This window comes from Vipera berus, assembly GCF_964194415.1.
Source record: "Vipera berus genome assembly, chromosome: 2".
In the NCBI taxonomy this organism is placed as follows: Eukaryota; Metazoa; Chordata; class Lepidosauria; order Squamata; family Viperidae; genus Vipera; species Vipera berus.
Genome location: NC_138203.1, coordinates 6,272,220 through 6,297,219, shown reverse-complemented (window position 1 = coordinate 6,297,219; position 25,000 = coordinate 6,272,220).

The window sequence follows — 25,000 nt, the reverse complement described above, 5'->3', positions numbered from 1 at the left end:
TAGGACTACCTGTATTTACTGTATTGTGGATTTTATTTAATTGTTGTTTTTAAAATAAATAAATAAGTAAATAATTGTTTTACTGGATGTCTCTTTTTAGAATGGCCAGCCGCCTAGAGCCATTGGTTGAGATGGGTAGCTAGAGAAACTGAATAAAATTATAAACCTATGACAGGTAGTCCTTGACTTACGACCACAGAGCTGAGGTTGCTGTGTGACAAATTTGTTAAGCGGGTTTTGCCCCACTTTACGACTTTTTTTTTCCTTGACCGTGTTGTTAAGTGCATCTATGCAGTTGTTCAGTTAGTCCTGTGGTTGTTAAGTGAATCCGGCTTCCCCCATTGACTTTGCTTGTCAGAAGGTCGCAAAAGGGGATCACTTGACCCTGGGGGCGCTGCAACCGTCATAAATGTGAGTCGGTTGCCAAGCATCTGAATTTCAACCACGTGACCCTGGGGATGCTGTGATGGTCGTAAGCATGAAAGACGGTATCGGCCACTCTTTGCGGCCATGTGGTAACTTTGAATGGTCACTAAATGAATTGTTGTAAGTTGAGGACTACCTATATCAATCTTTCTAACCAAAGAGTGAATGAACTAGTTTGGTGCGGTAGTGAAGGCACCAGGGTAGAATCTAAGAGGTGGTGATTTGTGTTCCTCGCTAGGGATGGATCCAACGGGGGCCAGGTTTTCTCTTCCTGTCCAAGGAAGAAAGGAATGAAGTCAAGAAAGCTGCAGAGAAAAGTCCAGGCAGGTCAATATTCTAGGCAGGTCTGGAAGTCAACACTGATGTGAAGGCAAAAATAATCATAAGTGTTGTGATTCCGTACCAGCCTGTGATCCCAACAGCTGAGTCTGGGGAATCTGAGGAGGAGGAAGGGTTTGGAGAGCCATCATAGTTGGAGGAAGGCTCTGATGAGCTCCAAGACTTACATTCCAGTGAGGAGCCTGGCCCTTCTGCTCCTACTCAAATATTATATAATCAGTAAATAAAGGTAGAACATATGTTAAATATTCATCAAATGATAATATGCTTCCCTACAAAGTCAATTCTTGCTCAGTGACAGACCACGGAGTTAACTCGGAAAGGCAAGAGGAAAAACTAGAAGAGATCTGTGCAACTTGTAGAAGGGAAAGGCCCACACTGATAAATTAAAAATCTTTGTGGTCTGCAAAGGAATGCTGGTTGGCTAATGCAATGATTTGGTGACTAGGGGAGCATCTACAGTGTTGGAGCTCGTGGTAGTGGTAAGCCATGGAAACACTAGGCAACATGACTTTCAGGGCAATGGTGGTGATTTTATTACTTTTTTTAAAAAAAAAAGTCTGTGCTCTGTCCAAGGATGCTTGGTAGGCTGCATGTACAGGCTTGGTCTAGAATTTATTTTGGAGCATTCAACTATCTAGAGCAGGCATGTCAAACTCATTTTGTTTGAGGTAACTACTTATAAAAGAATTGCCATTAATTTGTTTTAATAAAATAATTTAAATCAATTTTTCACTTGATGTCAAATTAAATGAATTATATTGGTTGACAATGAGATATATATATATATATTTAGTACAATTACCAAATGCAATAAACTGGTTTTAGATATATGTTACTGGAAGGAAAAAGCAATCCCTGCTGCGTTACTGATCCCAGAGAAACATTTGCATGTATGCAGGTATCCTTAGGGTGCCATAGTTATGGATGAGAAATATTGGTTGCAAAGTTGGCATTTCTAGATGTAATACAGATATTTTGGACTTATTTTTGTTTCTTTGCATATTTGATATTTTTAAAAAGGCATATGCTACTGACCATGCTTATGCACATATAAAACATTTTTTGCTAGGATACATGATCACTGCTTGTCCAAAATTTTAATGTACACATAATACCACCAGAAATTATTTTAGCCTTTTTAATAAATGTTATTGATGTTAAGCTCACCAGGGAAAACATCATATATTGTTATGTATATACTAGGTTAATTATTTAAAGACTGAAGTGCAACATAACTAGATTCTAAATAATCTATTTTTCAAAACACACAACAGTCCAAACAGTAAAAGTAAAGTCCAAATTAAGAATATTTCATTCTTAAGAATTGTTTAATTTAAAGTGGTTTAGTTGTATTAGATGGTTATAGATTCAAAATAGTTTTCAAGTGTGTACAAAAGATACTATTTTTTCTAGAATCAGCTAAATTACACATATTACATTAAGAAAAAATGTTTCTCATTTCTTTCCTGTTACCTTTGATTTCATTGTTAACATAAGAAATAGATTATTTTGTTATCTAATTTTACCTTCCAAAACACAGAAGCAGATGAAAAATGTGAGGTTCTTTCCTGTTGGCTTTTTTGAATTAGCTGTTTTAGATTCTAGAAGTTTAGTTCCTAAAGAAGTAATCCTGTAAATAATTTTAATGTCCTCCTCTAGTGCAGGGGTAGGCAACCTTGGCTCTTTTATGACTCAAGGACTTCAACTCCCAGAATTCCTGAGCCAGCATGGCTCAGCTTGGAAACCTCTCTCTTTTCCCTCAGCGTGGCTGGCTCAGGATTTCTGGGAGTTGAAGTCCACGAGTCATAAAAAAGAGCCAAGATTGCCTAGCCCTGCAATAGGCTTAGGAAAGCCAATAAGGGAGCTGTTTTTGGGGGGTTTTTTTGCAAAAAAAAGGTGCCGGAACGCCATTCTGAGCGTTCTATGAGAAAAAAAGCCCTGTATATACAGTATATAAACTACTTACCAAAGCTTGGAAGTCTCTCCTTGCAATTTACTGCTTAACTAGCCAAAAGAAATCTGACAGTTAGTCTCTTGGTGTATGGCAGGTGCATTCTTGAAGGTGAGCAGGATAAAGGCTAATTCTGATTTAATTTAAAATTAATCTGATTAAATACGATTACTTCCAATGTGTTTAATACTTTCTCTCATCTGTCACATTAAAAATGTACAAGTCGGGGACAACTTTTGGAGAAGGTATTACATAAGCAAATCTTGAAATACCCGTTGCTACGTGACCTAATTCATGGTGAACCATTTTAAACTTCCAAATCTTCATAGAATCATAAAATCGTAAGGATGGATACATCGTAGTCCTTTCAGTAGAGGTCACATTTAACAGAATAATAGAGTTGGAAGGTACCTTGGAGGTCTTCTAGACCCAACCATTTTGCCCAAGGCAGGAGTTCTTATACTATGTTGGGCAAATCCTAAAGGTGCTTTTTCAGGAGACAACTGGACTTTCTTGTTTTTTTTTCTTTGAAGACATTTTGCTTCTCATCCAAGAAGCTTCTTCAGCTCTGACCAGATGGTGGGAAATAGAAGGAGTTATACTATATACTATACTATATATCTCTATACCCATCCATCCATCCATCCATCTATTTATCTCTGTCTCTGTCTCTCTCTCTATATCTATCTATCTATCTATCTATCTATCTATCTATCTATCTGTCTGTCTGTCTGTCTGTCTGTCTGTCTGTCTATCTATCTATCTATCTATCTATCTATCTATCTATCTATCTATCTATCTATCTATCTATCCCTATCCCTATCCCTATCCCTATCCCTATCCCTATCCCTATCCCTATCCCTATCCCTATCCCTATCCCTATCCCTATCCCTATCCCTATCCCTATCCCTATATCTATATCACCATATCTCTCTATCTCCATCTCTCTCTCTATCTCAAAAACTATATCTATATCTATATCTATATCTATATCTATATCTATATCTATATCTATATCTATATCTATATCTATATCTATATCTATATCTATATCTATATCTATATCTATATCTATATCTATATCTATATCTATATCTATATCTATATCTATATCTATATCTATATCCATCCATCCATGTGCAACGTTTATATTAGCAATTTTTAAGAGTTTTGTGAATATGCTGGTCTCTGCTTATTTATCACCAGTTAGAATTCCCACAAAAAGCAAAATGTGGGGAAAATTTGTCCCCTGATAGAAGAAGAATGCTAAGGGAGTTGAGGTACTGGGTAGAAGGATGACGATTCGGATGGAGTTGTCTGATGTTATTCCACTTCTTGCATTCCGAAACCAACAACCTAGGGATTTTTTAATCTCCAGTCTCCCTTTGAAATTAATGGAAGTCTCAGAGCTGAAAAGTACATAAGAGCTTCTTGTGTACAATCTAATTTCATTTTAAGGCATCAAGTAAGAAACCATCTGAAGCCTACAGACCAGATTTGTATTATAATAGTATAATATTATTATTATTCGTTATCCATTGATTGACTCCAGAAAGGGGGAAAGAGAGAGAAAACACATTCCGGTAACTTGCTTTTAATGAAATATTCCAAGGCATCTACACAAAAAAACACCCTCAAGGCAATTCAGTAGCAGTAAAATATTCTCTTCTTTTTTTCTATGTCTCTGTCAGATTCTTCCCTTACTTTATGTTATAGTATAATGTACACATTCATGAGAAGGGGAAGAAAGGAAAGGAAAGGAAAGGAAAGGAAAGGAAAGGAAAGGAAAGGAAAGGAAAGGAAAGGAAAGGAAAGGAAAGGAAAGGAAAGGAAAGGAAAGGAAAGGAAAGGAAGCAAATGGATGGGAAATGAAATTAAAGAAATAAGGAAAGGAAAGGAAAGGAAAGGAAAGGAAAGGAAAGGAAAGGAAAGGAAAGGAAAGGAAAGGAAAAAGGAAAGGAAAGGGAAAGGGAAGGGAAGGGAAGGGAAGGGAAGGAAAGGAAAGGAAAGGAAGGGAAAGGAAGGGAAGGGAAGGGAAGGGAAGGGAAGGGAAGGGAAGGGAAGGGAAGGGAAGGGAAGGGAAGGGAAGGGAAGGAAGGGAAAGGAAGGGAAGGGAAGGGAAGGAAAGGAAGCAAATGGATGGGAAATGAAATTAAAGAAAATAAGGAAAGGAAAGGAAAGGAAAGGAAAGAAAGGAAAGGAAAGGAAAGGAAGGAAAGGAAGGAAGGAAGGGAAAGGAAGGAAAGGAAGAAAGGAAGGGAAGGAAAGGAAAGGAAAGAAAAGGAAAGAAAAGGAAAGGAAAGGAAAGGAAAGGAAAGGAAAGGAAAGGAAAGAAAGGAAGGAAGGGAAAGGAAGGAAAGGAAAGGAAAGGAAGGGAAAGGAAGGGAAGGGAAGGGAAGGGAAGGGAAGGGAAAGGGAAGGGAAGGGAAGGGAAGGGAAGGGAAGGGAAGGGAAGGAAAATAAGGGAAAGGAAGGAAGGAGAAGGGAAGGGAAGGAAAAGAAAGGGACAGATAGGGGAGGGAGAGGGAGGGAGGGAGGGAGGGAGGGAGGGAAGGAAGGAAGGAAGGAAGGAAGGAAGGAAGGAAGGAAGGAAGGAAGGAAGGAAGGAAGGAGAAGATCTGGTAAACCAGAAACTTTGCCCAGTCTTCCTGTCCCTGAGTTTCTTAATTCTGTTGGTTCTCTTGGAAGCCTTTTATAGTCATAAATAACTCTCTTGTAAGGTACTATCAACATTTACAATATACTGTACATCCTTCAGGTCTGTCTCTGGAAGTTTCCTAGTCTACATGCTCTACGTTTAGATCAGATTAGAATTAATCAAAGCAGTCTTAACTATTAGCACGTTTCACAAATCCACCCAGTCTATAAAGCTAAGAGCAGGCAAGCTTGGAAATTCATTCTGCAGGTTCTCCCCAAAATAAATTAATAGCTCTGAATTTACAAAGTCTTAGTAAGACCACATTTGGAATACCACATCTAATTTTGCTCACCAGAATACCAAAAAAAAAGATGTTGAGACTCTGGAAAGAGTGCAGATTAGGGGGCTGGAGGCTAAACCGTATAAAGAACAGTTGCTGGAATTGGGTATGTCCAGTTTAATGAAGAGAAGGACGAGAGGTGACATGACAACAGTGCTCCACTATTTGAGGGGCTGACACAAAGAAGAGGCAGTCAAGCTATTCTCCAAAGCACCTGAAGGCAGGACAAGAAGCAACAGATGGAAACTAATCATGGAGAGAAGCAACCTAGAACTAAGGAGAAATTTCCTGACAGTCAGAACAATCAACCAGTGAAACAACTTGTCTCCAGAAGCTGAAGGTTTTCCTGAAGGGACTGGACAACCTTTTGCCTAAAATGGTATAGGGTCTCCTGCTTGAACAGGGGGTTATTCTGTATAATTGTGTATAAGAGTTGAGTTCTGGAAACCATCGATGGAAACCAATCAAGGAGAGAAGCAACCTAGAGCTAAGGTAAGAGTGAGAACAACTGAGAAGTGGGATGCCTTTGGGAGCTGTGGGTGATCCAACTCTAGAGGCTTTTAAGAAGAGATTGAGCATATTTGTCTGAAATGGCATAGGGCAGGGGTGTCAAGCTCAATTTCATTGAGGGCTGCATCAGCATTGTGGTTGCTCTCAGGGGGCTGGGTGGGTATGGCCAGGGTGGGCGTGGCCTACTGGATGGGCGTGGCTAGAGTGTGTATGGCCTACTGGGTGGGCGTGGCCAGCTCTACATCGTTCGCATCAAGGGTGCCTATGGGGGCCTGGGCAGGAGTGGGACAGATCTGAGGGTCTCTGGCAGAAGGAGGGTCTCTGGGCCAGGGCCAAGGCAGTGGGGGCCATTCCCTCACTGTTTCCAGAATGGCTTTGCGGGCCGCATGAAACCACTTCGCGGGCCGGATCTGGCCCCCGGGCCTTGTGTTTGACATGTCTGGCATAGGGTCTCCTGCTGGAGCAGGGGGCTGGACTAGAAGACCTCCAAAGTCCCTTCCCACTCTGTTATTCTATGTTCTGTGATGGGGAAATGATAGGAAAAAAATGCCCATAGTCTTCATCTCAAGTATATGTATTATGGAAGTATGGAGAGCCATCATAGGAACAAAATAGCTACACAAAATCACGTTCCCTAAACTTTTAGGAAGACGTGATGCTAGGAAGGCCTTTACACAAAGACGCAGATGCCCGAATAGAATGTATATTTAAAACTATGAGATTTATTTTTCAATTCAGTGCCCCAAAAGAAATAGTGAATAGGCTACAGAGTCAATTTAGGCTCTCGTAGCATTGCATTACACCCCAGCCTAAGGGGATAAGCTTTATCTGGCACAAGAGACTATGAAAGTTTCTAGTCCATTAGCCACCAATGGGTGCAGTTCAATGAGATAATAGATCTAGCTACGGGTGAATCGCGAGCATTCTTATCACAGAGCTGTTCTTAACTTGAACATTTCTTTTAAAAGGGTAATTGTTCTGTCCTAGCTGTTTGGAAACACAAATGCAGAATTAAAGATGGTCATAATACCTTCTTTTGATGGACAGGACTTTATGTGACAAAGATTTCTCCTCTTCCTTTCTGGATTGTGTTATTTTTTGTCACCTTGTGACATTATAATTTCACCACCATGTATTTGATTTGATTTTATCTGGTTATTCTCTCTCTCTCCTCCTCCTCCTCCTCCTCCTCCTCCTCCTCCTCCTCCTCCTCCTCCTCCTCCTCCTCCTCCTCCTTCCTTCTTCTTCTTCTTCTTCTTCTTCTTCTTCTTCTTCTTCTTCTTCTTCTTCTTCTTCTTCTTCTTCTTCTTCTTCTTCTTCTTCTTCTTCTTCTTCTTCTTCTTCTTCTTCTTCTTCTTCTTCTTTCTTTTCTTTTCTTCCAATAACAAATTCCATGAATTTTAGGGCCTTGTTGTTAGCATAAATAAAAAAAAATGAACAAAATAAAACCAGGAGGTAGGGTTTAAGAAATTGTGTTGGAGAAGAGTCTTCAGAGTCCCTCGGACTACAAGGAGATCAGACCAGTTAATCCTAAAGGATATCAGCCCTGACTGTTCTTTGGAAGGGCAGATGTTGAAGGCAAAGCTCAAATATTTTGCCCACCAAAGGAGAAGAGAGAACTCCTTGGAGAAGAGCCTGATGCTGAGAAAGATGGAAGGCAAATGGAGAAGAGGATGGCAGACGATGACATGGTTAGATAGAGTCATCGGCACAATGAACAATGAACACTGGGAGACAGTAGAGGATGGGGGAGGGAACGGTGTGCTCAGTCCCATGGGGAAGAGTTAGGCAAAACTTAGTAATTGAACAACAACAATCTGCAGCAGTCATAGTGAGTTTCCTACCAGTGTGCTGATGATGTTACCCAGTTGGGTCATGAAACATCTGCAAGAAAACAGCCATGCTCAGAGAGCACCAAGGACCCCACAGTCCTCCTCCTCCTCCTCCTCCTCCTCCTCTCCACAAACCCTTCTAGCACTGATGATGTCACCTAGTTGGGTCATGAAATGTCTGCCAGAAAACCAGCAAGCTCAGAGAGCAACAAGGACCCCACAGTCTTCCTCTTTCTCCTCTTCCTCTTCCTTTTGCTCTTCCTCCTCCTCCTCCTCTCCACAAACCCCACTCTCTTCTCGCACTGATGATGTTACCTAGTTGGATCATGAAACATCTGCAAGAAAACCCACCAAGCTCGAGCACCTTCACAGTCCTCCTCCTCCTCCTCCTCTCCACAAACCCCACTCCCTTCTATCACTGATGATGCTACCTAGTTGGATCATGAAACATCTGCAAGAAAACCCACCAAGCTCAGAGAGCAACAAGGTTCCCACAGTCCTCCTCCTCCTCCTCCTCCTCCTCTCCACAAACCCCACTTTCTTCTATCACTGATGATGCTACCTTGTCGGTTCATGAAATGTCTGCAAGAAAACCCACCAAGCTAAGAGAGCAGCAAGGTTCCCACAGTCCTCCTCCTCCTCCTCCTCTCCACAAACCCCACTCCCTTCTATCACTGATGATGCTACCTAGTTGGATCATGAAACGTCTGCAAGAAAACCCACCAAGCTCAGAGAGCAACAAGGTTCCCACAGTCCTCCTCCTCCTCCTCCTCCTCCTCTCCACAAACCCCACTTTCTTCTATCACTGATGATGCTACCTAGTTGGTTCATGAAATGTCTGCAAGAAAACCCACCAAGCTCAGAGAGCAGCAAGGTTCCCACAGTCCTCCTCCTCCTCCTCCTCCTCCTCCTCCTCCTCCTCCTCCTCTCCACAAACCCCACTCCCTTCTATCACTGATGATGCTACCTAGTTGGATCATGAAACATCTGCAAGAAAACCCACCAAGCTCAGAGAGCAACAAGGTTCCCACAGTCCTCCTCCTCCTCCTCCTCCTCCTCCTCCTCCTCCTCCTCCTCCTCTCCACAAACCCCACTCCCTTCTATCACTGATGATGCTACCTAGTTGGATCATGAAACATCTGCAAGAAAACCCAGCAAGCTCAGAGAGCAACAAGGAGCCCGTAAACGTAACCTTGTCGTTTGGGTCTTCCAGATGCACTTATCACCACTGTCATTGAATTCATCTCCTTGCCATTAGTTTGTCCTCTTCTTTTCTTTCCTTCCTCCTTTCCCAGCCTTAGACCCTTTTCTTGAAAGCTGCATCTTTTCAGAATAGGTCCAGATACCAAAAGAAACGTTCAAAGCTTCACAACAGATAATGACTTGAGAGTGGGGGAAAGGAATTTCAAGGTCAGAAGCCTTTCTGATGGAAGAATCTCCGTGAAAAGCCAACAATGGAGGTTTCCTTTCAGGATCTTAAAAGAGCACGCATTTCTTTTCAGAAGGAATAAGATGAGGAAAAGCAATTCTTTTATGCAGTGCAGATGCATTTAAGATTTCCATTCATTCCCTGGCTTGAAAAAGTCTCGTACATTCTTCTCAAAGAAAAGAGAGGGTGAAGCCACCTGGCCTTTTGAAATTTCACAAGGCTTCAAGTTTTGTAACACACTGTCTGAAACCGCTGGGAAAAGATCCCCGGATTTTTATAATCTGCTTTAATTTATGCTCGAGCATAAATTGTTGATGATGAAATGGATCTATCCCTCTCCATGTGTAAAACTGAGCATTTTATAGAAAGCCCAGGAAATCTAAGGAATGAGGAAAAATGGGTCATCAAACCACTCAATTTTTTTCCCAAAACATTCATAGACATTCTACGCAATGCCAAAAGGCAAATGGGCAAAGAATAAAACACTTGCACTAAAATGCATTTTAGCCTTCTGTGTTGCAACAAGTAGGTCACTACAAGCCTTTTTCTCTGTGTTTTTTTTTGTTTTGTTTTCAATAAGAAAGTCCTGTATTTTATTTTGCATTTATTATTTCATTTTCACATATGGCTTTTTAATAAAAGGCCAGGGATAAGGTTAGGGTTAGGGTTAGGGTTGGGTTATGGTTATCTTTATGGTTAGCCTAACTCAAACTGTAACCCTTACCCTAACCCCAACAATAACCACAAAACTAACCCTAACCCCAACACTAACCTTAACCTTATCCCTAACCCTAACACTAACCCTAACACTAACCCTAACACTAACCCTAACCTCAACCTTAACCTTAACCTTAACCTTAACCTTAACCTTAACCTTAACCTTAACCTTAACCTTAACCTTAACCTTAACCTTAACCTTAACCTTAACCCTAACCCTAACACTAACACTAACACTAACACTAACACTAACACTAACACTTACACCAACCTTAACTTTAACCTTAACCTTAACCTTAACCTTAACTCTAACACTAACACTAACACTTACACCAACCCTAACCTTAACCTTAACCTTAACCTTAACCTTAACCTTAACCTTAACCTTAACCTTAACCTTAACCTTAACCTTAACCTTAACCTTAACCTTAACTCTAACACTAACACTAACACTTACACCAACCCTAACCTTAACCTTAACCTTAACCTTAACCTTAACCTTAACCTTAACCTTAACCTTAACCTTAACCTTAACTCTAACACTAACACTTACACCAACCTTAACTTTAACCTTAACCTTAACCTTAACCTTAACCTTAACCTTAACCTTAACTCTAACACTAACACTAACACTTACACCAACCCTAACCTTAACCTTAACCTTAACCTTAACCTTAACCTTAACTCTAACACTAACACTAACACTTACACCAACCCTAACCTTAACTTTAACCTTAACCTTAACCTTAACCCTAACCCTAACCCTAACACTAACACTAACACTAACACCAACACTAACCTTAACTTTAACTTTAACCTTAACCTTAACTTTAACCTTAATACTAACACTTACACCAACCCTAACCTTAACTTTAACCTTAACCTTAACCTTAACTTTAACTTTAACCCTAACCCTAACCCTAACCCTAACCCTAACCCTAACCCTAACCCTAAACCTAACACTAACCTTAACCTTAACCTTAACCTTAACCTTAACCTTAACCTTAACCTTAACCTTAACCTTAACCTTAACCTTAACCTTAACCTTAACCTTAACCTTAACCTTAACCTTAACCTTAACTCTAACACTAACACTAACACTTACACCAACCCTAACCTTAACTTAAACCTTAACCTTAACCCTAACCCTAACCCTAACACTAACACTAACACTAACTTTTACCAAAAGTTACTGGTTGCAATAAAGTCAGGTGGAATCTGACTTTCCTGTGCATCAATGCAAAACAATTTCCTTCATTCCCAGTCCCTCTCCCCATTACCAGTATAAAATCCAGCCAAGGCAATGATGCTGAGATGTTTTGGGAATAGAATAACAGAGTTGGGAGGGACCTTGGAGGTCTTCTAGTCCAACACCCCTGCTCAGGGAGGGAAAACCCTATACCATTTCATACATGATAAAGGATGCCAGTGGGCCACACTATGCCAACAAACCTGGAGAACAATACAGTGGCCCTCACACTGGAAAAGATCAGCCAACATATCAACATATCATTTCATCCAGTGATGGAGCACCTACAACTTCTGAAGGCAATCTGTTCCACTGGTTTACTATTCTCACTGTTAGGCAATTTCTCCTTAGTTCTAGGTTGCTTCTCTCCTTGGTTAGTTTCCATCTGTTGCTTCTTCTCCTGCCTTCAGGTGCTTTGGAGAATAGCTTGACTCCCTCTTGGAATAGCTTGATTCCTTCTTGAGTGTTTGGGCTGGTAATATCCACACTCAAGGTAAATGGCATTGAAGATGCCTGGCACAAATTGGTTCCATGTTGATCTGCTTTTCCTTAGCTGTCATTTCCCCCCTCCTTAATTCCTGCAATAATTACATACCGGTTTGTAGCCCATTTGTTTCCCAGCCCTCCTCCCTCCAGCCCTTTAATGACAGGATGCCAGCAAGGCTCCAAGCCGATGGTGGTGGACTTGGCACAGGCATTCTATAAATATCTTAGGCATTCTATAAAATGCCAGCTTTTCACACATTAGGCTGGCTTGGTCAGTCAACAGTGAGATACTGGTGGTGAAGCGGGCACAGCAGCACCTGAATTTTCTGCATCTCATGAGAAAAGCTCATCTTCCTTCCCCTGTCCTGACCACTTTCTACAGGGGGACGATCGAGAGCATCCTGCCATAGAGCATCACAGTCTGGATTGGAAGCATCCCTGCTTCAGACAGGAAGGCAGTGCAGAGAGTGGTGAGGATGGCAGAAAAAATCATTGGCAGTTCCCTCCCTCCCATCCAGGACATAGCACAGAAGCATTGCTTGAACAGGGTCCATAAGATTATCTGGGACACGACACACCCTCTTCACAACCTGTTTTTCTTGTTACTTTCTGGGAGGAGGGGGCTTCATGGTATCCGTAGCAGAACATCCAGATTCAGCCATAGTTTCATTCCATATCTTCCTTCCCCTATTCTGACCGCTTTCTACAGGGGGACGATTGACAGCATCCTGTCATACAGCATCACAGTCTGGTTTGGAAGCATCCCTTCTTCAGACAGGAAGGTGGTGCAGAGAGTGGTGAGGATGGCCGAAAAGATCATTGGCAGTTCCTTCCCTCCCATCCAGGACATAGCACAGAAGTGTTGTTTGAACAGGGTCCGTAAGATTATCTGGGATGAGGGGGCCTCATGGTATCTGTAGCAGAACATCCAGATTCAGCCATAGTTTTATTCCATACAGCATTCATCTTGCGAACTCTCAAGCTTCCTCCTTCTGTTATGTATGCAAGATGGACACTGATTATTTATATGTATTGATATGTAAGAGTGTAGGTATATACATATGTATGTATATGGCATGTTGGTATGTGTGTTATATATATCTACACTTTTGTGAGCAGGCCACAGAATTTCATTCTAAATATGGGCCAGTCTACCCACAGTAAAAAACGACAGTAAAGCTTATCTTATTTTATTATCGATAGCAGATATAAAACATTTTAAGTTCCATTTGATAGAGTGAATCTTCTGGTTATTTCTGTTGCACTCCCCCACAAAAAAGAATCAGATGAGCTCAAGATAGCATACAACAGTCATGTTAAGAAACACATGGGAAAAAAAAACAGAACAGATTAAAAAATGATTAATACCTACTTGGGAAAATCATGGAGATTGAAGTATTTAAAGTACAATGAACTTAGGAGCTGGAAGAAAACAATATAAGCCAACATTATATTACATTTGTCTTCCTGGGCAATTGCAAATGCAGAGTAAAATTTGTTAATTAGAGAAATTGACCCTAAAGTTAATTTAGTATCTGTCTTCCTCAGACTGGATGAACTTTCAGGAAAATTGAGAGATAATGAATTTATATGGGGTTAGTAATCATACTAGAAACATATTTTTTTTTCTTTATAATCTAAGAACTACTACTATCTCTTGAAAGTAAACATCACTGAGATTTTTTTTTCTCAGCAAGGAACCTCCGTGGTGGGGAGTTAAAATTTGCAAGGTGGCATGTACTGATGGTGTGCATTGAGTCACAATCCACAGAGAGAAGAGCAGCAAAGATGATTAGGGGACTGGAGGCCAAAATATATAGAGAACGGTTGCTGGAATTGGGTATGTTTAGTTTAATGAAAAGAAGGAATAGGGGTGACAGGATGGCAGTGTTCCAGTATCTCAGGGGCTGCCGCAAAGAAGAGGGAGTCAAGCTATTCACCAAAGCACCTGAAGGCAGGACAAGAAACAACAGATGGAAACTAACCAAAGAGAGAAGCAACCTAGAACTAAGGAGGAATTTCCTGACAGTTAGAACAATTAACCAGTGGAACTACCTGACTCCAGAAGCTGTGAATCCTCCAACACTGGACGTTTTTAAGAAGAGACTGGACAGCCATTTGTCTGAAATGGTATAGGGTTTCCTGCCTGAGCAGGAGGTTGGGCTAGATGTCCTTCAAGATCACTTCCAACTTGATTATGATTATGATTGTGATTATTAAACTTTGGAGGTGAAGGGTTAGGGTTACGACTAGGGTTAAGGTTAAGGTTAGGGTTAGGTGTTAGAGTTAGTATTAGGGGCTACTGTTAGGGGTAGGGTTGGGGTTGGGACTAGTGTTGGAGTTAGATGTTAGGTTTAGGGTTATTGTTGGGGTAAAGGTTAGGATTGTGGTTAAGGTTGGGGTTGGGTTAGGTTTATTGTTGGGGTTAGGGTTAGAGTTAGAGTTAGGTTTGAGATTAGCGTTAGGGTTTGATTCAGCAAAATTCCAATCAGATCCTCACACTGGAGCGGATTTCAATGAAATCAGGAATCCATTTCACACCAGGAAATTGAATGTCAGTATAGAACTTTCTGGTCTTTCAATAGGTGGTTACATTTGCTGTCTATCAGATTACCCCACTGTTCGATATGCAATGTTTATATTCTGTCTTCAAAATTGGAAATGTTCAATATGACTCACAATGCTGGAACAGTGTGTGAAGATGATGGAGCTTCTAGAGATGGCTTCGCTGATCAGAGAAAGACAGTATCTCAATTTACAGTTGAACAAAAACCCCTTGTAGAGTTCTTTTCGCATGAAATGGGGAAAATGAACATGGCTTGCGGTTTTGAAGATTAGGGGAAAAGAAGACAATAGAAGAAGTGAGAGTTGGTTTGTTTGTTTTTTTTGCAATCATAGAGTAGGGGATAACTTTATCATATATATGGAGGTATACCGCTTGTCGATCAGAAGGTCGGCAGTTTGGCGGGTCGAATCCCGAGTGCCACGTAACAGAGTGAGTGCCTGTTACTCGTCCCAGCTTCTGCCAACCTAGCAGTTCGAAAGCACGTAAAAATGCAAGTAGAAAAATAGGGACCACTATGGTGGGAAGGTAACAGCGTTCCGTGCGCCTTTGGCATCTAGTCATGCTGGCCACATGACCACAGAGACGTCCTCAGACAAGCGCTGGCTCTTTGGCTTTGAAACGGAGACAAGCACCGGCCCCTAGCATGCATGTGCGGGGGAACCTATATATATATATATATATATATATATATATATATATATATATATATATATATATATATATATATATATATATATATATATATATATATATATATGGATCTTTGGTTATTCGGGTTTTTCCCCGCGTAGAACTAAAGGTGTAGGAGCGACGTTTCGACGGAATCCCATCCGTCATCATCAGTCTGGTGGCTTCTGCTTCCTTCTTCTGGGAGAAGCATGTGGCTGTTTGTTCCTCTTTTTTAAACTGCCAGAGGGGGTGTGTTCTGTGGGTGGAGGTGTGCTCTGATTGGGTGGGGGATTAAGTGTGTTCTGATTGGGTGGGAGTGTGTTTTGAATGGTGGGTGTGTTCTGATTGGGTGGGGGTGTGTTTTGAGTGGATGGGCTGGTCTCAGCTGCCAGCCTTAGACCTGAGCTGGTGAGTTGTGCTGCTTTTGTTCGGCTTCGTGTTTGTGGTGGTGCCATGTTTTTATAGTGGGTGTCAGTTTGCTTATTGTGTGGTTTGGAGGGGTTTAAAGTGGCTGATGTTGCAGCTGTAGTTAGGTTTCTGTTTTGTGGTTGTGCCTGGTTATCATTGTGGGTTCGGATTTGCTTTTTGAAAGGTTGTGTGGTGGTGATGTCATGTGGTGTTATCATGAGTTTGGGTCTGGTATCATTCTTGGTGGTTGGGACTCGTCTGTCAATCAAGGCGGGTTTCCAAATGGTTGGTAGGATAACTTTATCATACATATATATATATATATATATATATATATATATATATATATATATATATATATATATATATATATATATATATATATATATATATGTTAAGTATTTGTCAAGGCTTTGTGAAAGCACCTTGCTAATTAACTCTTTCATTCCTGCTTTGGCCTGTCTCAAGGCTTATCCACAGGATATAGTCAACTATGACAGCTCATTATTTGTGCAAATTATTCAAATTGCTAATAAAGAATTTTGGGAGGCTGAGATGGCCATTTCGAACTCTTTATGTTCTCATCAGTCAGTCATACCCTTTATCTGAGATTCGAACCTGTGCTGATTGTATATTAGGCAGTTGTTTTAACTTGCTGAGCCACAGGTTCTTTCTCTCTTTTTATTAGCTAGAAGGCAAGGCTAAATATATGTTAAGTATTTGTCAAGGCTTTGTGAAAGCACCTTGCTAATTAACTCTTTCATTCCTGCTTTGGCCTGTCTCAAGGCTTATCCACAGGATATAGTCAACTATGACAGCTCATTATTTGTGCAAATTATTCAAATTGCTAATAAAGAATTTTGGGAGGCTGAGATGGCCATTTCGAACTCTTTATGTTCTCATCAGTCAGTCATACCCTTTATCTGAGATTCGAACCTGTGCTGATTGTATATTAGGCAGTTGTTTTAACTTGCTGAGCCACAGGTTCTTTCTCTCTTTTTATTAGCTAGAAGGCAAGGCTAAATATATGTTAAGTATTTGTCAAGGCTTTGTGAAAGCACCTTGCTAATTAACTCTTTCATTCCTGCTTTGGCCTGTCTCAAGGCTTATCCACAGGATATAGTCAACTATGACAGCTCATTATTTGTGCAAATTATTCAAATTGCTAATAAAGAATTTTGGGAGGCTGAGATGGCCATTTCGAACTCTTTATGTTCTCATCAGTCAGTCATACCCTTTATCTGAGATTCGAACCTGTGCTGATTGTATATTAGGCAGTTGTTTTAACTTGCTGAGCCACAGGTTCTTTCTCTCTTTTTATTAGCTAGAAGGCAAGGCTAAATATATGTTAAGTATTTGTCAAGGCTTTGTGAAAGCACCTTGCTAATTAACTCTTTCATTCCTGCTTTGGCCTGTCTCAAGGCTTATCCACAGGATATAGTCAACTATGACAGCTCATTATTTGTGCAAATTATTCAAATTGCTAATAAAGAATTTTGGGAGGCTGAGATGGCCATTTCGAACTCTTTATGTTCTCATCAGTCAGTCATACCCTTTATCTGAGATTCGAACCTGTGCTGATTGTATATTAGGCAGTTGTTTTAACTTGCTGAGCCACAGGTTCTTTCTCTCTTTTTATTAGCTAGAAGGCAAGGCTAAATATATGTTAAGTATTTGTCAAGGCTTTGTGAAAGCACCTTGCTAATTAACTCTTTCATTCCTGCTTTGGCCTGTCTCAAGGCTTATCCACAGGATATAGTCAACTATGACAGCTCATTATTTGTGCAAATTATTCAAATTGCTAATAAAGAATTTTGGGAGGCTGAGATGGCCATTTCGAACTCTTTATGTTCTCATCAGTCAGTCATACCCTTTATCTGAGATTCGAACCTGTGCTGATTGTATATTAGGCAGTTGTTTTAACTTGCTGAGCCACAGGTTCTTTCTCTCTTTTTATTAGCTAGAAGGCAAGGCTAAATATATGTTAAGTATTTGTCAAGGCTTTGTGAAAGCACCTTGCTAATTAACTCTTTCATTCCTGCTTTGGCCTGTCTCAAGGCTTATCCACAGGATATAGTCAACTATGACAGCTCATTATTTGTGCAAATTATTCAAATTGCTAATAAAGAATTTTGGGAGGCTGAGATGGCCATTTCGAACTCTTTATGTTCTCATCAGTCAGTCATACCCTTTATCTGAGATTCGAACCTGTGCTGATTGTATATTAGGCAGTTGTTTTAACTTGCTGAGCCACAGGTTCTTTCTCTCTTTTTATTAGCTAGAAGGCAAGGCTAAATATATGTTAAGTATTTGTCAAGGCTTTGTGAAAGCACCTTGCTAATTAACTCTTTCATCTCAGCCTCCCAAAATTCTTTATTAGCAATTTGAATAATTTGCACAAATAATGAGCTGTCATAGTTGACTATATCCTGTGGATAAGCCTTGAGACAGGCCAAAGCAGGAATGAAAGAGTTAATTTGCAAGGTGCTTTCACAAAGCCTTGACAAATACTTAACATATATTTAGCCTTGCCTTCTAGCTAATAAAAAGAGAGAAAGAACCTGTGGCTCAGCAAGTTAAAACAACTGCCTAATATACAATCAGCACAGGTTCGAATCTCAGATAAAGGGTATGACTGACTGATGAGAACATAAAGAGTTCGAAATGGCCATCTCAGCCTCCCAAAATTCTTTATTAGCAATTTGAATAATTTGCACAAATAATGAGCTGTCATAGTTGACTATATCCTGTGGATAAGCCTTGAGACAGGCCAAAGCAGGAATGAAAGAGTTAATTAGCAAGGTGCTTTCACAAAGCCTTGACAAATACTTAACATATATTTAGCCTTGCCTTCTAGCTAATAAAAAGAGAGAAAGAACCTGTGGCTCAGCAAGTTAAAACAACTGCCTAATATACAATCAGCACAGGTTCGAATCTCAGATAAAGGGTATGACTGACTGATGAGAACATAAAGAGTTCGAAATGGCCATCTCAGCCTCCCAAAATTCTTTATTAGCAATTTGAATAATTTGCATATATATATATATATATATATATATATATATATATATATATATATATATATATATATATGATAAAGTTATCCCCTACTCTATGATTACAAACAAACAAACAAACAAACAAACAAACCCTCACTTCTTCTATTGTCTTCTTTCTATTTTTTTGAGTTTCACACACACACACACACACACACACACATATATATATAGTGTATGAAACTGAAAAAATTAGAATATCGTGCAAAAGTTCATTTATTTCAGTAATGCAGATTAAAAGGGGAAACTAATATATGAGATAGACTCATTACATGCAAAGCAAGATAGTTCAAGCTGTGATTTGTCATAATTGTGATGATTATGGCGTACAGCTCATGAAAACCCCAAATTTACAATCTCAGAAAATTAGAATATTACACGCAATCAATAAAACAAGGAGTGTACATAGAACAATATTGGACCTCTGAAAAGTATAAGCATGCATATGTACTCAGTACTTGGTTTGGGCCCCTTTTGCAGCCATTACTGCCTCAATGCGGTGTGGCATGGAAGCTATCAGCCTGTGGCACTGCTGAGGTGTTATGGAAGACCAGGATGCTTCAATAGCAGCCTTCAGCTCTTCTGCATTGTTCGGTCTCATGTCTCTTATCTTTCTCTTGGCAACGCCCCATAGATTCTCTATGGGGTTCAGGTCAGGCGAGTTTGCTGGCCAATCAAGCACAGTAATCCCACGGTCATTGAACCAGGTTTTGGTGCTTTTGGCAGTGTGGGCAGGTGCCAAGTCCTGCTGGAAAATGAAGTCAGCATCCCCATAAAGCTAGTCTGTGGAAGGAAGCATGAAGTGCTCCAAAATCTCCTGGTAGACGGCTGCGTTGACCCTGGACTTAATGAAGCACAGTGCACCAACACCAGCAGATGACATGGCTCCCCAAATCAACACAGACTGTGAAAACTTCACACTGGACTTCAAGCATCTTGCGGTGTGTGCCTCTCCATTCTTCTTCCAGACTCTGGGTCCTTGGTTTCCAAATGAGATGCAAAAGTTGCTCCCATCAGAAAAGAGGACTTTGGACCACTGAGCAACAGACCAGGTCTGTTTTTCTTTAGCCCAGTTAAGACAGTTCTGACGTTGTTTGTTGTTCAGGAGCGGCTTGACAAGAGGAATACGACATTTGAAGCCCATGTCCAGGATCCGTCTGTGTATGGTGACTTTTGATGCACTGACTCCAGCCTCAGTCCACTCCTTGTGAAAGTCCCCAACACTTTTGAATGGCCTTTTCCTGACAATCCTCTCCAGGCTGCGGTCATCCCTGCTGCTTGTGCACCTTTTTCTTCCACACTTTTCCCTTCCATGTAACTTTCTATTAATGTGCTTTGATACAGCACTTTGGGAACATCCAACTTCTTTTGCAATTACCTTTTGAGGCTTTCCCTCTATATGGAGGGTAACAATGATGGTTTTCTGCACAACTGTCAGGTCAGCAGTCTTCCCCATGATTGTGATTCCTACTGAACCAGACTGAGAGACCATTTAAAGGCTCAGGAACCCTTTGCAGGTGTTATGGCTTAGTTAGCTGATTAGAGTGGGACACTTTGAGCCTAGAACATTGCACCTTTTCACAATATTCTAATTTTCTGAGATTGTGGATTTGGGGTTTTCATGAGCTGTATGCCATAATCATCACAATCATGACAAATCACGGCTTGAACTATCTTGCTTTGCATGTAATGAGTCTATCTCATATATTAGTTTCCCCTTTTAAGTTGCATTACTGAAATAAATGAACTTTTGAACGATATTCTAATTTTTAGAGTTTCACTTGTATATTGAAGCAAGCTGGATTAGAAGAAGATGATTGTGGCTTTAAAAGTGGAGAAGGGAAAAAAATAAAAATAACAAGGAGGAATAAGTAGGCAGCAATCAGCCAATTTGGTTGAGTGGTTAAGGTCTGCTTTAGAAACTATGAGTTCTAGTCCTGCTTTTGGCATGAAAGCCAACTGGGTGTCTTTGAGCCAATCTCCAGGAGATTGTGAGTTCTATTCTTGCCTTGGGTATGAAAGATAGCTAATAAAGGCAGCATAAAATATAGCTAATAAAGGCAGCATAAAAGGATAGATGGATAGGCCAGGCCAGGATAGGATAGGATAGGATAGGATAGGATAGGATAGGGGAGGCATGGGGATGGGAGGATAGGAGAGTGAACAGGAAGAGTGGGGAGGACAGGACAGGACAGGATTGTACTGGACTGGACTGGACTGGACTGGAATGGAATGGAATGGGCAGGACAGGACAGACCTGGTTATGCTAATAACACTAACATAGATTATAGAATAATAGAGTTGGAAGGGACCTTGAAAGTCTTGTAGTCCAACCCCCTGCTCAAGACTCTATACCATTTCAGATAAATGATTGGGCCATCTCTTTTTGCAGTCTCTTTTGGTGCTTTGGAAAATAGTTGGAAAACACCCCCCCCCTCATCTTTGTAGGAACTGTAAAATTGCGTGCTTCACAGAGAGGCGGGCACAGAGCTGGGCAACAATGAGTTTATTCAGAACAGAACGAACTGGGGAAACAGGGGAACCTGGCGTCTATTTGTACCTGCCCAGGTGGATGGCATCCAATCAGTTCAAACCTGGGCTTCCCACCAGTGCAGGTGACCAATGGGTTTAGATCCTGGCTTCCCGCCAGGCTGACCATGCCTGGGGCTGTCAACAGCTTAACTCATTAGGCTTATCCCGCGTGAGCGGTTATCGCCCGGAGCTGTCCAACCCCCCTGCTGATCTGCACCATCAGCCTCCTGCTGTGCTGTCCTTTGTGTATGCTAGGAGGCATACACTGCAGGAACTCCTCAGATACCAGGACACTCCTCCTCCTTTTCATTAGGCTAGACATGCCCAATTCCCATATCCCTTATTTGTATGTTTCAGCCTCCAGCCCCCTCATCATTCCTGTTGCTCTTCTTTGCACTCTGCAAATATAAATGATCTGCAAGCTCTAGTAATGAAGATCAAGGAGCATAGCAAAAAAAAAAAATAGCACTAAGATTAAATATAAAGATGACCAAGCTTATAGCAACAAGTATAACTGCTGGCCTTAGTATTGACAATGATATTTTTTATTTTGCCTTTTGTGATTGGAAAGAAGAGCAGTATTAAGGCAGATAGGTTTAATTAGAAGTGGCTGTGTCATTTTAAGACTGAAAGGTCCAAATCGGGGACAAATTTATTTATACGCCTGCTGGGAGTTAACATTGATTTGATGGCATATAATCAATCAATCAGTCAGTCCAAATGACCAAATACATTACACGAATGGCGCTAAAGTGGAATCAATGTTAATGGATGCGTACTAGACTCAGCTAATTTTTAAAATAAAAAAATTAAAAAAAATGATCAAGACATCATTTTATAAAGGGCTACACTAAGGTCTAGCGAGGTGGTTTCTTTCTGATATGTAAACGAAGCACCGCATATGGGTAAACTAAAAGCAAAATTATCAACCTTACCTTGATGTAAAGGTGCACACACAGCAAGATTGCCTATTGTTTCACCTTGGTTTCCAATAAATTATGTACCACCCACTGCTTCAGTCAGAGTTTGTCCAAAGTGCTCTGCTTGAAAGGTTTGTCTTATTTAAAAAAAAAATAAAAAAAATAAAATTGCAAATCTGCAAGTACTTGGTGGTAATGGCCTTCAGAAACCCTATTATTAAATAGATCTCCAGACCTGGATTCCAGTTCCAGCGTCAGTAAAGTATTCACAGCGTGTGGCGTTGAAATGTTAGTAGCACGTTACAATGCCTTGTTAAGGCCATGCTTGGAATGCTGCATCCAGATTTGGTCACCACGATATAAAGAAAGAAGTTGAGCCTCTGGAAAGAGTGCAGAGAAGAGCAACAAAGATGATTGGGGACTGGAGGCTAAAACAGATAAGGAACGGTTGCTGGAATTGGGGATGTCCAGTTTAATGAAGAGAAGGAAGAGGGGTGACATGACAGCAGTGTTCCAATATCTCAGGGGTTGCCCCAAAGAAGAGGGAGTCAAGCTATTCTCCAAAGCACCCAAAGGCAGGACAAGAAGTGAGGGATGGAAACTAATCATGGAGAGAAGCAACCTAGAAATAAGGAGAAATTTCCTGACACTGAAAACAGCTTGCGTTCAGAAATTGTGGGTGTTTCATTGCTGGAGCCTTTTAAGAAGAGCTTGGACAACCGTTTGTCTAAAGTGGTATAGGATCTCCTTCTTGAGCAGGGGGTTGGACTAGAAGACCTCTAAGGTCCCTTCCAACTCTGTTATTTTATGTTCTACATTAGTGTTATTGGCATAACCAGGTCTGCCCTTTCCTTTCCTTTCCTTTCTATCCCTTCCCTTCCCTTCCCTATCCATTTATTTCCTTTCCTTTCCTTTCCTTTCCTTTCCTTTCCTTTCCTTTCCTTTCCTTTCCTTTCCTTTCCTTTCCTTTCCTTTCCTTTCCTTTCCTTTCCTTTCCTTTCCTTTCCTTTCCTTTCCTTTCCTTTCCTTTCCTTTCCTTTCCTTTCTTTTCCTTCTCTTCCCTTTCCTGCCCTTTCCTGCCCTTCCCTATCCTCCCCCTCCCCTTCTCTCCCCTCCCCTATCCTATCCTATCCTATCCTATCCTATCCTATCCTATCCTATCCTATCCTATCCTATCCTATCCTATCCTATCCTATCCTATCCTATCCTAGGATTGCCTATTCAATCAGGGGGTTGGACTAGAAGACCTCCACGGTCCCTTCCAATGTGACCTCTACTGAAAGGATGCCAGTCAAGATCCCCATCAGGTTGAATTTCCAAAGGCACAGCAGGATCACATAAGCTTAAATCCTCTGATTTTCAATGAGTACTTTCAGGACACAATGATATCCATTTCTATGGTCTGTCTGTTTTGCGAGACCATGTGAGCATTTTCTCCTGCCCCAAATGCTCTCCCTCTGCAAACAAACAACTTTATTGTAATGAGAGAAGGATCTCTAAGGCTGATTAAACATTTAATGGATAAATACCTTATCAAGGTATCTATGGAAATGAATCACAATCAGTTAGTCTAAATTTTGCTAACCTAAAGATTTCACCGTGAGCCCATTTTGCATGTTTAGATTGCTTCAGCTTCTTTCTCTCTCTCTCTGTGAGTGTGTGTGTCCATTGTGTGAGTGTGTGTGTGTGTGAAAAGCTCTCTCAACAGTTCTTATTTCCATTTTGCCCGACCACCCTGAGGAATTCTTAAGTGACAAGAAGATGGAAAAATACAGATGGTATAATTATACATTTTGCAGTTGATTAATCACCACAAAGCATTAATCACATTTGGTAGAACAATAGATAATCAAATTCTTTATAGCTGAAATTAAGTTTCTTTCTGATAAGGAAAGAGGTGCCTTTAGGATATTGACGGGGTATTTTTTTTCAGCAGCTGTTGAGCTTCCAGTTCACATCTGCATTTATTGTCATCTGCTTTAGGGCATCAGCAGAGATACAACTTTAAGGTTCATTGCCTAAATCCAGGCATCACGTTTTCCAAGATGAACTAATTTGGGGCCAAGAAAATGTTTAAAAGGTAAACAGCATCCATTCTGGAAATTCACATCCATTTTGCATAATCTAATTTTTTCTGTGCACTGGAGGGAACCTGAGATCAGCCAACTAAATCCCCTCCACTAACAGGGCAGGATAACATATCCTAAAGTAGCCCTTTTCCTTGTATGCTTATTTTCTAGATGGAGAAAAGTTCTGTTTTTGTTTTTTTCTCCCCTATGGCTGAAGCAGGACATTATACTTCCTGAGATCCGCTGTAGATTCCATACTGTTTAAGTCACATATATAAAAAAGGAGAAGGTCAAAGAACACGAGGCAGATGCAGAAGAATATAGGCAGAGAGCATCAAGGACACACTAAAACAGCATCAAACAACAATGGTTCAGGCCACTGGAAGTGCAAGAACCAGAATTTTGTATTCTTCTCCCAAAATGGAGGAGAAGGAGAAAGGAGAAGGAGAAGGAGAAGAGGAGGGAGGGGGAGGAGGAGGAGGAGGAGGAGGGAGAGAAGAAGAAAGAGGAGGAGGAGGAGGAGGAGGAGAAGGAGAAGGAGAAGGAGAAAAAGAAAAAGAAGAAGAGAAGAAGGAGGAGGAGGAGGAGGAGGGGAGGAGGGAGGAGGAGAGAAGAAGAAGAAGAAGAAGAGGAAAGAAGAAGAAAAAGAAGAAGGAGGAGGAGGAGGAGGAGGAGGAGGAGAAGGAGAAGGAGGAAGGAGAAAAAGAAAAAGAAGAAGAGAAGAAGGAGGAGGAGGAGGAGGGGAGGGAGGAAAGAAGAAGAAGAAGAAGAAGAAGAAGAAGAAGAAGAAGAAGAAGAAGAAGAAGAAGAAGAAGAAGAGAAGAAGAAGAAGAGAAAAGAAGTGGGAGGAGAGGAGCAGA